This window comes from Micromys minutus (genome assembly GCF_963924665.1).
Source record: "Micromys minutus genome assembly, chromosome: 33".
NCBI lineage: Eukaryota > Metazoa > Chordata > Mammalia > Rodentia > Muridae > Micromys > Micromys minutus.
This window is the reverse complement of record NC_137968.1, coordinates 10,280,263-10,289,604: the sequence shown is the minus strand read 5'-3', so window position 1 is coordinate 10,289,604 and position 9,342 is coordinate 10,280,263.

The following is a 9,342-nucleotide window of genomic DNA, read 5'->3' as shown; positions in this document are numbered from 1 at the left end:
GCATGTTTCTGAATGCTACTTTTAATATTTATAGAAACAGCAATGCCCCATGGAAAGGGGATTTAAAAGATTCAGCCAAGAACTTTTTTAAGGTGGAATTTTCATATGCTTACGACTTTTAGCTTCAAAAATTAATAAAAACACATTTTAGCCTAATAAATTTTCCTTTTGTCATGTTCCTATGTGAATTCATTCTGGGTTTATTTTGAAATATAGTTGGAAATGGGTCTCTATGGGCCAAATGGTCATGTGTTTATCCTATGTTAAAATCATTATAATTTAATATTTAATTTACATTATCACAGGAACAAGACAAAATAGAAAATTAGCTGACCAGCCCACAGTGTGGCTTAGAGCTTGAATACCACTCACTGTTCCCTCTGTTCTCCATGGCCACATAGCAGTCCAAAAATTGCTGGGATCCCAAACAAAGGAGCAATATGAAATTAAGAAACTGCACTTGTTTCTATGATTATAATAGTAAATTGATTGAGTTTCTTCCAGTAACAAAGGCTCAACTCATACCTTTGGAATAAATAAAAATCACATTGACAAAAAGACTTGGACTCAAAATATAAGATTTGTACTTAGTAAGAGGATCACTGTGAGCCAATTCCTAGACAAGGGTCTAAACTTAGTACTCACTATTGGCTTCATCTTCATTGTATTTAAAGATGAAGAGCCCTCTCCTTTTAGGACAATGTCTTTCAAATATCCAATTCTGCATAATAAGAAGGCAACAAACAAATGAATAACCCAGAAGATCCTTCACTTTGTTTATTGCCTATTTCTTTCATTTCATGGTCTGTTTCTATAAAGGAATTTCGAACGTAGAGGTTTGTGGATAAGAAGACTACTGACATGAGAGTAGGTGGGCAGAAATAAAAATAGTAATTTAGATTCGAAATCCCCAGGTGCTTCCGAAGGGAATCACAAGCACACTGACTTTAGAACATCCACAGTCTATATTTAGCATCCCAAGCATTGAGAAACTCGCTGCTCTCAAAGACTATTTACAGTAGACTCGTAATGTGAGATTTTCTAACAGTCCCTGCCCTAGTAACTACTGCTTTATTTTTCCAAGTTTCAAAATAGGTCTACTGAAGTAATACATTATACATATACATATATATGTATATGTATATATACACACATTTAGCTGAGTTTATTATAACAAAGATATAGCAATATAAATATGTGAATATTTAAAAATTTAAATGCTAAAGTTTAAGAAAATAAACCCTTGTCTAGAACTGTGTTCTATTTTAATACTGAAATTCTAATAAGAGATAGAAGAAAAGAGGAGGAAAAGCCATAACAAGGAATCAGGGGAATAGTTTTTTTCAAAGCATATTCTTTGAATGCTCACCCAAGAGAATTGAACCCATTAAAAATGAAGCTAAGATTAATATTTTATAATCCATAAGATAAAAATCTATGTACTTTCTGAGGCAGAAGCTTTTCAAGTTTGCCAATTTGGAAATCATTATTTTCACTTGCTTACTTAAAAATTCTTTTGAATTGTTCTTCAACTCATGTGAGAAGCCCGGAAGCAAACCTAGCTTCTGATTATCATATCTTGCAAGTGGCTTTATTTTTCTGTTGGAGTATACAACCATGCAACAAGATAGATGGTATTTTTAAGCCAAGAAATCATTCTTTCCTATCTTGTTCTCAGGACAAGGACAAGCTCCCTGACTTGAGCAAGTGTGACTGTCTACTGAATCTATGTGAGGAGCAAGAGAATTAATTAGATAAGGACAGTGGAGACGTTGTAAGGAGAGCTCTGGGGAGCAGAGGCTTTGTGAAGGCACAAAAATATTGTGGCAGCACTAGATGGGAGGGAGGCATATGCATACACATTTTTCTTCAGGTCCCTGGAAAGCACTGAAGGGATTTGTTTGGGCCTGATGGTGTCAAGGTGGATTGGAGACTGGGGTTGATCAGATGTGCACCTTAAAAAAACTTTTTGGGCCACTATTTAAGAATCTACTCTAGTGGACCAGTCTAGCAGGCCAGGGGAACACTAGGCAAAGAAAGAGATACAGAGAAATGTAGAATTTGAAAATAATTAGCAGGTAAGAAAGATAGGACAACTCTTCGTAGAAGTGTAAAAGACAAAAGGGTTAACAGAGTCAGCAAGGTCCCCAGGTTTGCATGGTGAAACTGGTTAGTGCATCAGAGAATGCAGAAGTAAAATCCACCTGCAGAGCAAGTGTTATATATTTAGAAATAGAGTTCCTGTGTGGGCAATTTTGGGACATATATAAGCTGAGATATCCAAGTGGACTGTAGGAAATATAGTAGATATATGTATTTATCGAATTTATAGATGATCTACGTACAAATCATAATTGAAGCAGTTGAAAAGAAAAGCATTACCCAGGAAGGAAAGGTAAGAAAATGAAATAAATTAAGTAAATAAATTAAATTTAGGGAATAGGTAAAATAAAGGAAAGGTAAGAAATAAAATGGCCATGCCAGTGTTTGAAGGGTGGGCTATGTAAGCAGGCACTGAAAGGTAGGAGAGACTCAGAAGAGGATGGATAGATTTGAAAAAAAGGAGTAGTGCTTACTCTGAAGGCTGATCAGAAGTCAAGATTCTGGTCGAAACTAGCCATTAGAGTAATAGCTGCACAGAGGCCATCTAGGACTTAGGGCAAGAGCTGCCAGTTAAAAATGGTGAGTACTTATGGAGTGACATAGGATGACAGTTCCAGATAATATAGCCAGTTAACCATTCCTCCAAAGCATGCTGATAAGGGAGAGAGTCAGTAGTACTCAGAATCAGGCAAAGAGAGATGTGTGTTGATGTAATTTTTAAGGACAGTGAGAGCTAACATCAGCCCACCCCCAACTGCATGAGAATGCTATCCTGGGGAATCTCTTCAGCTCTTTGTTAGAGTGGTTCCAATGATGCTCATACACGCCTAGGTATAATTATCCTACCTTAAAGACAACAGACTACATTTCCAGGGAGTTCTAAGGGCTCATTGGATAATTTCCCTTAGGAGACATGAAAGGACAGAATTCAGTTTTCAGGTGTAGGGCGTGCCCTTATAAAGGGGTAACAAAACTAACAGAATGGGAAAACAGAGATAGGAGAGAGACTGGCAAACTCATAAGATTGGAAATAGGAGATGAAAAGTTCCTCTGTACCTTCTATTTTGTTTATCAGCCAAGGACTTAGAGCATCTACTCAGCATGAGGCAGCAATAGCAGGGTAGTAGGTTTGACTCATGGGGAAGGTTTCAACGAAGGCCAAGGTGAACAAGAACTAACATGCTAACACTGACTACAGATCACAAAATTATTGCCACATATCCCGCCAGCAGCTAGAAATCGAGAACAAACAGTACTATTCATTAGTGGGACCATGGGGGTCCTTCTGTACAGATTCAGGTCACAGTAGAGGTGGGCATATTAAGTCTATCTAAGATAGCTCTGGAAGCTGGGGTGCTGACTACATATTAGAGACACAGAAGACCTTGGAAACCATCCAAACAGGTGAGGGCATGGGAAGCTGGGAAGATCTACTGAGTTCACATCTCTTTTCACCTTCTTCAAAAATGGAATATGAGTCTATGTAATCAGTCAGGCAAATAGGAAATGAATTGCATTCAAACTATTAAAAGAAAGAGATGAAACTTATTGTGGGTTTTGGTGCTTGTACTAGCCTGTACTCTCTACTTAACATTTCTATGGAACTAAATCAGCTTTAAGAGACATCAGCTTAATAGCATCAAGCCTATCAATTTTTATAGGAATAGTAGACACATGAGAATAGGTGAAGTAGGAGCTCTCTGAAGACTGTTGGCCATCACGATCCTCTTAAGATTTTTAAAGGATATTAATTAGCAAAAGCTGACTGAGATGCTACATGTTGTACTTGGTGCTATTTCTACTCAATCCAGACTGAGACAGATCCCCCTTTTTTCCCCAAAAGATTACCGGCAGTGCGTAGTGAGTGCTTCAAGTTGAACCCAAAGCTTCTGACTGCTTCAATCCATCTTAGTAGCAGATGTTTTCCAATGTAGATAGAAACAAGAAAAGGAAAGAGGTCAAAAGAGAAGGAATGGCCAGAAGCTGGAAAGAACTCAGATGTCCTTCAACAGAGAAATGATAGTATATTTAGTATATAGAAAATGTGGTACATTTACACAATGGTGTACTACTCAGCTATGACTTTATGAGATTCCTAGGCAGATGGATGGAATTAGAGACTATCATCCTGAGTGAGGTAACCCAGTCACAAAAGTATACACATGGTGTGCACTCACTGATAAGGGGATACTAACCCCCAAAAGCTCTGAATACCCAATACCCGAGAGACAATTCACAGACATTATGAAGCTCAAAAAGAAGGAAGGCCAAAATAGGGATGCCTCAGTCCTTCTTAGAAAAGAGAACAAAACACTCACGGGAGAAAATGAAAGGTCAAATAGAGGAACAGGGATTGAAGAAAAGATCACTCAGAAGCCACCTCACCTTGGGACCCACCACATATGCAGCCACCAAATCCAAGCACTATAGTTGATCCCAAGAAGTACTTACTGGCAGAAACCAGATAGAGATGCCTCCTCAGGGGCTATGTTAGAGTCATATAGATACAGCTGAGCATGCTTGCAGCTAACCATCAGACTGAACTCAGGGACTCCAATGAGGGTGCTAAAGAAAGGACCTAAGGAGCTGAAAGGAGTTGCAACCTCATGGAAAGAGCAACATTATAAACCAACCAAATCCTCCAAAACTCCCATGGACTAAAACCCCAACCTTTGTGCACACATTGAGAGACCTATTGATCCAATTGCATACGTAGCTAAAGATAGCAGTGTCTGGCATCAGTGTGAGAAGAGGCTTTTGATCCAGGAAGGACATGTTTTCCCAATGTAGAGGAATGCCAAGGCAATGGGGTAGACAGGGTGATTAGGAGGTAGTGCACCTTTGTGAAGGCAAATGGAGGGGGAGGGGGACAGGAGCAGGGTGTGGGGGGGAAGGGATAACATCTCAAATGTAAATACAGAGTATCTAAAAGAAAAAGACAGAAGGAATGGAAAGGGGGATAAAGGGACAGAAGGGGAGAGGAAAGGAAGAAAAGATGGGGGAAGAAAAGTGGAGAGAAGAGAAAGGAGGACTGGGGGAGGGAAGAGGAAGGGGAGGAGAAAGAGGAAACTAAGGAAATAAAGGGAACTCTCAAGAAGCCAGAATGATCGTCAAACCTGTTTGTTCTTCCAAACTCATTTCAAAACGTACCCCTAGTAGCTTCAGATCCCAGTCTGACTTAAAATTCTGACAAGCCCCTTTGGCATCTCTGTGATACAATGCAAACTTCCGGAATGGTAAGAGTCGCCGCTTTGCCCTCACCTCTGTTAGACCCTAAAGAACAGGAGACAGTAGCTCAGAGTCAGAACAGCAACACCTCAGATAGATGAAAGAATGGACCAGTGATGGCTGCCCGGCCTGGCCATTCCCCATCCCTTCTGTTTAACCACGTTTAATCTGCCTTTGTTGCAAATGGCTTATCAACCACTTCCCCGATGTGAAATCCACTTCCCTTCTTAGGGTGTAACAACCCATGTAGGCAAACATTTTCCCCTTTGGCAAAAATGAAGATCTTAAAGATGAGGCAAATGTAAAAGACTCAGACCAGGGGCAGCCATGGTAGGTAGTTAGGTTACTTTGATCCAAGCAAGAAAAGATGTCAAGGAAACTCTAACCACATGCCGGGCATAAATACTAGACTTGTCTAATCCTTCTAACAGTATTACAAGCTAATTACTATTATTAAGTCTATTTTATAGGTGTGAAAATGAAGCATCGAGCACTTTAATTCCCTCAAACACATTAACTGATACAACTGGGTCTTCCTTTACAACTAACCTGCCCTTACAGCTGAGTCCTAGGAGTCCTTAAACAACTTCAGTGGGATGGTACAGTCAGAACGAGGCAGACAACTGACTTCGGTTCAGTGCTGTAGCTGTGAGCCTCAGGCCCTTGTATCTTTCATTTCCTATTCACCACACACCTCTGGGCAGACTAGGAAACTCATTTCCCTCCCACCGTCTCTTGAAGGATCATCACCAGGAGGCCAACCAGTAGCTGGGCTTCTTAATAAAACAGCAGACACAGGTGTTTTCCTCCCAGCCCCTAATTCAAGGTCATTTCTCCAATCCTAGTTTTTACTAACTCTCCACCAGGCAGCTCTTCCTAAAATTTTATCTACTACAGCTGTTACCAGGATGGGGGGTGGGGAGGGATGTGGGAAGCCATGATAAAGAGGCACGCGTGTGGGCCCTATCTCAGATCACTTCCCAGTCAGAGGACAACAGGAGGTGAGTAACTTCTTGGGAAGCAAATAGCATTCCAGTCCTTGGTAGGTCATCAAAACAGCCAGGTAGAATGGTATTCACAGATCCCCAAATGCCACAGGGTACTTAGAATCTTATTACCATTGTTATGCTGTTTTGATGTACACTAAATAAGCCTGAAGTACAAAAGAAAAACGATGCTAACAGAAAGACCATGGGGATCATAGATATTAGGCCAATGAAATGAGCAATTTTAGTCTTTCATCTGCCAAGTGTGTTGATGACGTCATCTCGATATCTGTAAAACCAACACAGACGTCATCTCTTTCAAAGACAATTTTTTTCTTTGATTAAATGGTTTTCCAGAAGCGACTAATAAAAGACACGTGGAGAGGATGAGGCAACACGGACTCCCAGATTCTAGGTGTATTTTCTTCCTGATTTTTCCGGCAGTAGTCTGGGGGAAGAGATAGGTCACAGCAAAGCTGTGTTTACTCACTGGGTCACAGGATGAGAGCAACGAAGAAAACTGGTTGGTAACAATGGCACTGCAGGTTTCGGGAATGAAAGCAGCAATCAGGATTACCCTCGGCCCTACCCCTTTTGAGGCTTCCTCGTACTGCTCTCCCGGAAAGCACCTCCAAGCTCTTACCCCCTTCGCTATTCTCCTTGGCCCGCAAACAGCTCCGTAACTCCCCCCGGCTTCTGCAGCCTCTGTCAGAGCACTTAGACACTAGGGGCGCTCGGTTCTGTTTTGCAAGAAGGCTCTGGTCTTTTGAGTAGAAATTTCAAAATCAGACTATCGTCTAGCAGGAGAGAACAAAATAAGGCAGACTTATTTTGAAAAGGGTGTTTACTAGAATGGCGGGGAAAGTATCAAGTCATATACATAAATTCTATCATGCAAAACAAATACTGTTAATGAGATCTAGCTATCCGTGTGCTTCCTGAGAAGATATTATAAATGCCTCCTCTAATCCTGGACTGATCTGGGTGCTAAACCAATCCTCAGGACCCCCAGACAAAGCACCTGACAGATGTGAGAAGTACCTGGACCTCTTCCTCTCATCTCCTTTCTAGGAAGCGTTGTTGCTGGGTCAGAGGACTCTCTCCTGCCTTTCTTATACCTTCAGGTTCAGATGCTTCCTTTTCAGGCCCAGAATTCAACATCTGGACTAAGGCCTTCCGGTGCCACCTCCCAGACCACTTCCTGTGCCCTTTCAGTGCAGCACTGAGGCCCACGGATTGTCTAGTCATCGGAAGCAGTTCATTAGGAAAATGGCCAGACTCGGCCTTCTCCCACCTGGATGCCCAGCTTTCTACTCATCCGTCCCAGGCATCTAATTGTCAATCATCTTAATCCATTTTCCCAATTGGTGTACGGCTGTCTGTCCCACTCTGCGTGGCCACTTTGTTTAATACGGTCACCATTCCTATGTTTTGGCTAGTTCCTTTACCCTATTCTTACAAATGGACAAAAGGCCACAGACATCAGATACCATGATATGAGAAACAACCTCACATCTGATCCCTCATTAGATAGACAGAAATAATACATCCTTCATGCCTCAAAGTCCCCAGGCCCAAACCTCTCTGCCCCTTCATCTGGACTTCACCTAATTTCTCTCCCTCACTTAGAAGCATCTATAACTGAAAACTCATTAGCAGAGCCCAGATAATTGGCACACACCAATCCCAGTGAGTGTTCATGGCACACTGCCTCAAGTTACCCGCTCCCCTCTGTCCCAAGGACCCTCTGGACTCCCTCCTCAGGGAGTGATCTTGCATAATTCTAGTCATCCCAGTTTACAGCATCTAGATACCTTCACCACAGCTTAACAATAACGCACGTACAATCAGAGGAGGGTGGATCACTCACATAAAGCTCTTACAGGAAAACAGGCAGCTCTCTCCCTGGTAAGAAAAATATGGGTCTCCACCCCACCACCAAAAAAATAAAAAAATAAAAAAATAAAGAAGAAGAAGAAAAAAAAAATCCCAGGATGCCCCAGAAAGCAGTTTCTTTTCTTCATGACGTGTTGTAAAGCAAGTCAGCTGTTCCTTGTTGCTGTGCAGATCAGCCAACATCGGGTCACTGAGAGCCGGCAACGCTTGCTCGTACAGCTGATAGGATTAGGAGACCCTGCTTTGTCAGCCCTGACTGAGTCCCAGACAGCCCCAGCATACGCAGGTGAGACACTGGGGAAGAGCATGTGTGGGACTCTGAGTGCGTGATAGAAATGCTTCTCTTTGGCAGTAGATCTGTATTGTCTTTTCTGTGAAGTTTCCAGTCGGGGGGAGTGGGGTCTCTCTGAATAAAAACCTGTTCTCTATCATTTATCTGACAGCATCAGTCGGCCACTGACAGGTCACAGATGTTTTGGCAGGACATATATGAGATCATATTGTGTGGAAGGGCTCTGATGATGTGACATTCTCTCTGCATATTAAAAGTATAGATCATTTGACTACAAATTTCACAGGAGGAATTCCTAGATTTCGGAACTAAATACACTGACTTTGCTTTGCTTCCAGTCCATAGTACTTTATGTTCTATATCCAGACTTGGATACGTATATTATTTAAAATCTTTAAGGGTTCGAGCCTTCCAAAGCAATCTATGTTTTCTAAAAATCTTGGGTTTTTTTTTTTTTCCTTCCTTGAGAAAATGCCACAAAATTACAAACCAAGACAATAAAGTCTTTAAGTATAAAATTAAACAGCCGCATAGTAACTGCCAGATGAAAGATGAATACCTTAAACTCCATTAGATTACGTCTGTTTGATGCTGTAATCCAAAGGTTACATGGCTCCTAATGACATGAGAGACACAGGAACGAATTGTAGGCGACATCGATAACGATTATTTGTAAAGCCTGACTTTTAGAACGACAGAAAAACGGGCTCGGGTTCCAAAAGTACTGGGCTAAGAGGCATCTGAACAGTAAACCAGCAGCCTTTTCCTCAGTAAGGTTGCTATGGTGACAGCAAGGCTACCACACAGCCTCCCAGTGCCTGCCCTTCTGCAGTAAAA